This window comes from Amblyomma americanum, chromosome 1, assembly GCF_052857255.1.
Source record: "Amblyomma americanum isolate KBUSLIRL-KWMA chromosome 1, ASM5285725v1, whole genome shotgun sequence".
NCBI classification, from domain to species: Eukaryota; Metazoa; Arthropoda; class Arachnida; order Ixodida; family Ixodidae; genus Amblyomma; species Amblyomma americanum.
This window is the reverse complement of record NC_135497.1, coordinates 59,746,777-59,753,407: the sequence shown is the minus strand read 5'-3', so window position 1 is coordinate 59,753,407 and position 6,631 is coordinate 59,746,777. Positions and strand designations below refer to the sequence as shown.

The 6,631-nt window shown below is 48.3% G+C and overlaps 1 pseudogene; it reads right to left on the bottom strand.

The window, feature by feature from the left end:
* Positions 1-2,836: 2,836 nt before the first annotated feature.
* Positions 2,837-4,457, bottom strand: LOC144098846 (uncharacterized; annotated as a pseudogene).
* Positions 4,458-6,631: the final 2,174 nt, after the last annotated feature.

Here is a 6,631-nt window from a genome sequence, read left to right as displayed (position 1 = left end):
AGCTCACTTTCTTGCCACATATAAACACCTTAAAGAAAAAAGCTTCCCAAGCCCTCAATGTGCTAAAACTACTGTCAAAAAAACGCTGGGGATCTGATAGGGCATGCCTATTACATATATATCGTTCTCTGGTTCGCTCTAAGTTAGACTATGGGTGCATAGTATATGGCTCAGCAAGACCGTCCTACATAAAACGACTAGATCCTATCCACAATCTTGGTTTAAGGTTGTCTTCTGGTGCTTACAGAACTTCACCAATAGCAAGTCTGTATGTGGAAACGAATGAACCTTCTTTAGAAGATCGAAGAACTGCACTAACTTGTACATACATCCTCAAAATCCTTTCTCACCCCAAACATCTCTGTTACTCAATCGTCACGAAATGCCCATCCAGAATACTCTTCAACAACAAGCCTCACGCAATTAAGCCGTTGCTCTTGCGCTTCGAAGAAAAATGCCAAGCACTAAACATACTAAATGAAATTAAAAATATTGCCCCAAGATGCGAAGCGCTACCACCGTGGTACACTCTTCCCACAGTGTGTGACGTCACACTAACACGCCTCAGGAAAACTTGTACACCACACGACCAGATAATACAAGAATATCTAGCACTACAAGAAAAATACAGAAATTACACTCCATTTTATACTGACGGGTCAAAAACTCATGCTCATGTAGGAAGCGCAGTAATACAAGGAAAAAATGAAAATGCAGTACGACTTCCCTCATGTGCTACAGTTTTCACCGCGGAGTGTTATGCTATTAGTGTTGCGGTGCAGAAAATAACAAATGAAAACATCAAAAACAGCATCATCTATACATAGTCACTGAGCGTCCTTACAGCATTAAACTCTAAAAATGCCACGGAGCCAATGATTGGAAGCATCATACATAATATAGTAAAGGTCAAAACACAAAAACATGTTATAAAATTGTGCTGGGTTCCCAGTCATGTTGGCATTCAGGACAATGAGAGAGCCGACATGTGTGCTGCACAAACCAGAACCATGGAAATAAAACGTGAATTTGCCTCCTAGGGATTACATGAAGTTAGTGCATAGCAGACTAAGAGACAAGTGGCAAGCTTCTTGGGAAAATGAAGGACACAACAAGCTGCATACCATAAAGCCCATTATAAAAGAATGGAAATCATGCCACCATAAAGAGCGTTTTATCGAAGTAATTTTATGTCGTTTACGCATAGGTCACACACACATCACCCATAACTTCTTATTAACAAAAAAAGACAAACCTGTGTGTGAAATGTGTGGTGAAGAGCTCACAGTAAATCACATTTTAATTTCTTGTTCGCATCTCGAAGAACTTAGACAAAAAGTTTTTACGGTATTTTACAATGAACACATTCCATTTCATCCCGCATTGCTTTTAGGCGAGCAAACACTCGTCGAATTTTCACTTGTTTGTAAGTTTCTAAAGAAAGCCAGTGTTTTAAATCTATTATAATGTAACCTCTGTACACTTGACATAGCATCATCTAACCTTGTGTTTGGCGCATGATAGCCATAGTTGCTTATGCGCCATAAAACCCCATACAACAACAACAACTTTCTTGAGTAATTCAGGCACCCGATAAGGAAAAGCTTTTTTCGGTTTGAACCCTTCCTCTAGCTCAATTCGGTGTACGCCTACTTTTGCCAGTCCCGGCTTGCCATCTAAAAGTGAGCGGTGCTTTGTGAACAGTCTTCGCACTTCATTCTGCTCCTGCTCCCGTAGGTGGGCTAACTTTTCTAATGGTATTAGGTCCTCGTCTAGTAGCGGTGGCGCAACTTGTGGCGCGCACTCTACTTCCCCAAACTCATGATCTTCATCAAACACCACCCCAAATGGCTCACCCTCGCATAGTACGGTCTCATCCGGTTGGCGTGCACCACTGATCATTTTCCCTGTTCGTTCTCTACCCGATACGAATGTTGCCTTTCACACCCAATTACTGTGACGGGACCGAACCACTTCGGGGCCATCTTAGTGGTGCGGTCTGTGTCAAAAATGAGCACTTGATCGCCCGCGTTAAAGACTTTGTTCCGCGTCCTTCTGTTGTAGGCTTCTGCGTAGCTAGCCTGTCGCACCGTGCTTGTGAGCCCAGCCACACTGGCCGCTAGCTCAAACTTTTCCCGTAGCTGTTTCAAGTATTTAGCTGGCTCCTCCCTTAGCGTCGCTGGTACACTGACTTCTCCTGCCCACGTTTGGCGAAGAACCGTAAGCGGACCTGTCGGGTTTCGACCATACAAACGCTGAAAGGGTGCTACGCCCGTAGTGTCGTGGGGAACTTCGCGGTAAGCCCACAACACAAAAGGGAGCAGCTTATCCCAATTATGCGGGTCCTTTTCTATGACATGAAACAGCATATTCTTAAGCACCCGATTTCATCTTTCCACGGTGCCATTGCTTTCAGGATGTTCTGGGGTAGAAAATCGAGGGGAACAACCTAATTTTTCTAGCATCAGTTGCGTGAGTTGAGCCTTAAAATTTGTTCCCTGATCCGAACAGATTGTCTGCGGAATTCCGGTTCGACTGAATATTTATAAAAGGGCGTCACACGCAGCCTTTGCAGTCAGGGAACGAAGGCATACGACTTCTGGCCATCTCGTGCATAAATCGACAAGGCACAGAGCATATTTGTGACCCCTTCCAGATGACGTGTCAAGAGGCCCTATGACAGCTACGTTAACCTGAAAGGAGTGTTCAGGCTGAGTCAATGGGGTGATGGGTATGTTGTCAGAGTGACGCCGGTCTGAGCGTATTTGGCACCCATGACAAGACAGGCAGTACTGTGAGATCTCCTTTTCCATACCAGGCCAATAAAAGTTGTACTTTATGCGGGCCTTGGTCTTCCTTGGACCCAGGTGTCCACCCCACAGCGATTCTTGCGCCAAGGACAGAACTTCCTTTCGTCTTTCTTGCGGAAGCACCAGTTGTCGCACTTTAGTGCCCGCTATTGAGTCCCAATGGTGTAGAATTCCCTCAGTAATGAACATACCCGCTTTTCCGTGCTTAGAATTTTCCCATGCCTTCCTCAAGCTCTCGTCAGCGAGCTGCGCTGCTCGAAACATTTCTCGCTGGCTAGACAGTGCCACTGTATCTTCTGTCCCAGGTGGCTCTGCTTCGTCTCGCGGAACGTCATCATTTGGTACCCTGCCAACTTCGCAAGCCAGTGCCTCACACTTCTGATTTGCCGCATTTTTAGGTTCTTTATTCGCCGCCATACTGACTGTAGTACTAGGACTTGTTGTGAACGCTCTATCGCTGTGCTTCCTAAGCAGCTGCCAGTCTTCTGACGACAGCAAACAGTCCACCCCCTCAGTAAGCTCATTGGTGAGGGCACATACTATGCCTATCTTTGGATCGTCTGCGATTGTTCCTTTATGAGATATTCTTAGAGGAATCGTCGCCAATTTCGCCTGAATAGATCTGCCGAAAGCCGACACTAGCTTCACTGTCCCCGATGGTTCCGCCAGCGCCTGCGGTAGTATGCTCTCTCTCATTACCGTGATTTCACTACCCGTATCAAGCAATGACTCTGTGCAGACGTCTCCGCATAAAAGCTCTACGAACTGTAGTCTCGATGCGGCTGCCCTTGAATTTTGCATAGGCATTCCTACTTTTGCAGTTATAACCGCGCCTTGGTTTACCGCTGCGTTCTTTCCTTCTGTCTCATCTACCAGCGCGACCTTTTGCACCCTCCGCCTGTGCCCATATGCTTGTTGCTGGCGCGGCTCATTTGCTGTTACACGGGGGCAATTCCTAGCAACATGACCCAGTCCATGGCACTGGTGGCACTTTACTGCGGGTTTTTCAACATTACCCTGCTTTTGGCCCGTTTGCAGTACTGGCACTGTAATCTGTCTCGCAGCCCGCCCTTTACCTTTTGCTTGCTCTTAGGTCTGTAGGGCCTTTGATATTTCTTTAGGCTTCAGCCAACTCTCTCCTTCTCGAAGGCGCACATATTCAATGCCCTCCGGGCTGAGGCTTGCCTTAATGCGACCGGACACCATGAGATCGGTCAAAGCCTCTTTTGAGTCTACCTCTCTAGCCTGGATGTAGTACATTAAATACGTTTTCACGCGAGACGCATACTGAGCCCACGTTTCCTCCTTCCTTTTCGCTGCTTTTTCAAATCTCTCAAGGTACTCAGTCGGAGTGAGTTTTAATTCTTCTAGAACCGCTGTTTTTACAGCCTCGTAATCAGTGCATTTGGCTCGGTCGAGGTTACGAAGTAAGTATCTGACTCGCTCTGTCAGTGCCGGCAAAATTAAGTGCACTCGGCTACTGTCTGGAACATTGAAAGTAGTGAAAAGCTTCTCCACCTCCTCAAACCACAATGGTACATCTGCATCGCATGGCATTCTGTAGCCCTTAAGGACTTTCGCACATTGTGATATTGAATCTGAGCCTATACACCGTTCATCACTCTGTACCGACCCAAGCGGTGACATTCGACCATTCGACAGCCCAAGCTATATCTGCTTAAGTGCCAGTCGCTCCCTGGATTCAATTTCACGCATTCGTAGTTCCATTTCCATTTTTAACTCCATACGGCGAATAGCCATTTTTTTCTGTATCAGTTCCTGTAGCGCCTAGCAACAATGTCTGTCTCTGGTCGTCGGCCTGTAACATGCTCTCCACACTGAAATCATCCTCCATATTCGTTCTCTCGTTCTGATCCATTCCCGTTTCTACACCGCCCTCTAGCGATTGCTGCTCCTGGCGAGGATTCGACCTCATTTCATTCTCAGGATTAGATTCGCTATCTTTAGCGGCTAACGTTCTCCTCGTATCGACCATGGGCCTCACAAACTAACCACCATACCTGCCTCAACAAAACGCAAGAAATCCCTCTTACCCGGCGGAGATCTTCTGTTGTCTGCCGCCCAGAGCCCGGATGATGCGTCCGTTCCACCAGCGTTGGCAGCAGCCGAGGTGGAGTCGTCCCTTGACAGCTCCTCGCTGCTCCGTGTCGGATGGCCTGTGGTTGTCACTGCGATGCCTGGCCTTGAGATGAGACGTGCCGAAGCCTGTCGTGCTGCGCCAGTAGAATTTCAAAAGGTCGTTCGTTTCTTCGAGGATGGTTCACAAACCCTTCCTCTAGCGTCGTTCGGCTTGGGAGATGAACAGGAGGCGAGCTTGTAGATGATGACAGCAGAGCATATATTTACAACATACATATACAGAGAGTTAAACTGGAAAAAGCAGAACTGAATTTACAAAAGAACAAACTTTGCACTACTTTACTCATCGACCGGGCAGGTTAGAGCCTAAGTAGCATCACATTACATGCTAAGCATGGAGCCTCAGCTCAGACTGGACTCGACTGCATCCGTTTACATACGCTTTTAAGCACTTGATTAACAAAGGACTAAGGGCGGTCATTTTCAGTGGCCCGCCCAAAGCATCAATTCTCCAATGAAAAATAACATGAGAGATGGGGACAATCCCTTGGGTTGGGCTTAGCCTCGAACCCAGATTCTTGTTAACAATACAAACTAAATAAACAACAAAAACGCCACCACTCTCTCTCAAGTGAGAGTATCCACAGGCTCTCCCTTTGGAGCTAATCCTTGCCTCAGGCATGCATACCGCCACCCACCATCGGTCCGCGTCGCTCGTCAGCAACAGAGGAGGGGGCGTAAGGGCCCACGATGCTGCCGCGCTACCGACGGCGGGACAGAGCTAATAAGCATGAAGGGGTTCGTCTGTCGCTCCGGGAAACCAGATTAAGGGTCGCCCCTGTCTTCCCACATTCTTGGCGAGTCTTGCCTGTCCGCCATGACAGGTGTCCGTCACGGCCATCCTGGGAATGCGCTTTTGTTCACTAGCGCCTGTCTTTCCACATTCTTGGCGAGTACTGCCTGTCTGCCATGACAGGTGTCCGTTACGGCCCTTCTGGGAATGCGCTTTTGTTCACGAGGCACGGCGGGAAGCTGTGGGTGCCTTCCCGGCGATAGCCCCCATCGTAAGGGGGTGGGGGGGGGGGTCCGTGCGTCAAGCGACAATTTTCGTTCCCGGTATGTAGTAGGAGGGTGTCGCTTATACTGGGGAGCTGTTTCCGCGTGTGCCGGCGTCCTGCTTTCTGCAAAGGTATGCAGCTGGAAAAGAGGGGCGGCCTTACAAATACGTTACATTCGGCTGGTGATCACTGCAGCGTCGGGAGAGCTGGACGGAGACTCCGCTCCGGTGGCTGTGGACACCGCAGCGTCCGCAGGAATGCTCCGAGCATTGCGCCCGAAAGTGGTCCGAGGAGCCACACCGCCGGCAAACGCGCTCCATATCTCGGTAATTCCCATAGGCTCGACACGGTAGACTTCGCGTAAACGATGTAGTCAGGCCCGCCTGTCTCTGACAATCTGAAGATTGGTACTCGCAGGCACGGCGGGACCGCTTATGACTATGGCTCTTGAGGAGCCGGCAATGCCATTCCGACAAAATACGGAACGCTCCTAGCGTGAAGCACATAGGTACGCTGGCCGTGTATCCATCAACACATACCGCTTTTATTTGGGCGAAGGTCCATAAACGTATCTTGAGAAAGGCATTTTTATCATGATTAGAAAAAAATTTATTTACATATGTACACATGCCAAGGTTACCGGATACATTTGACATTCACAAG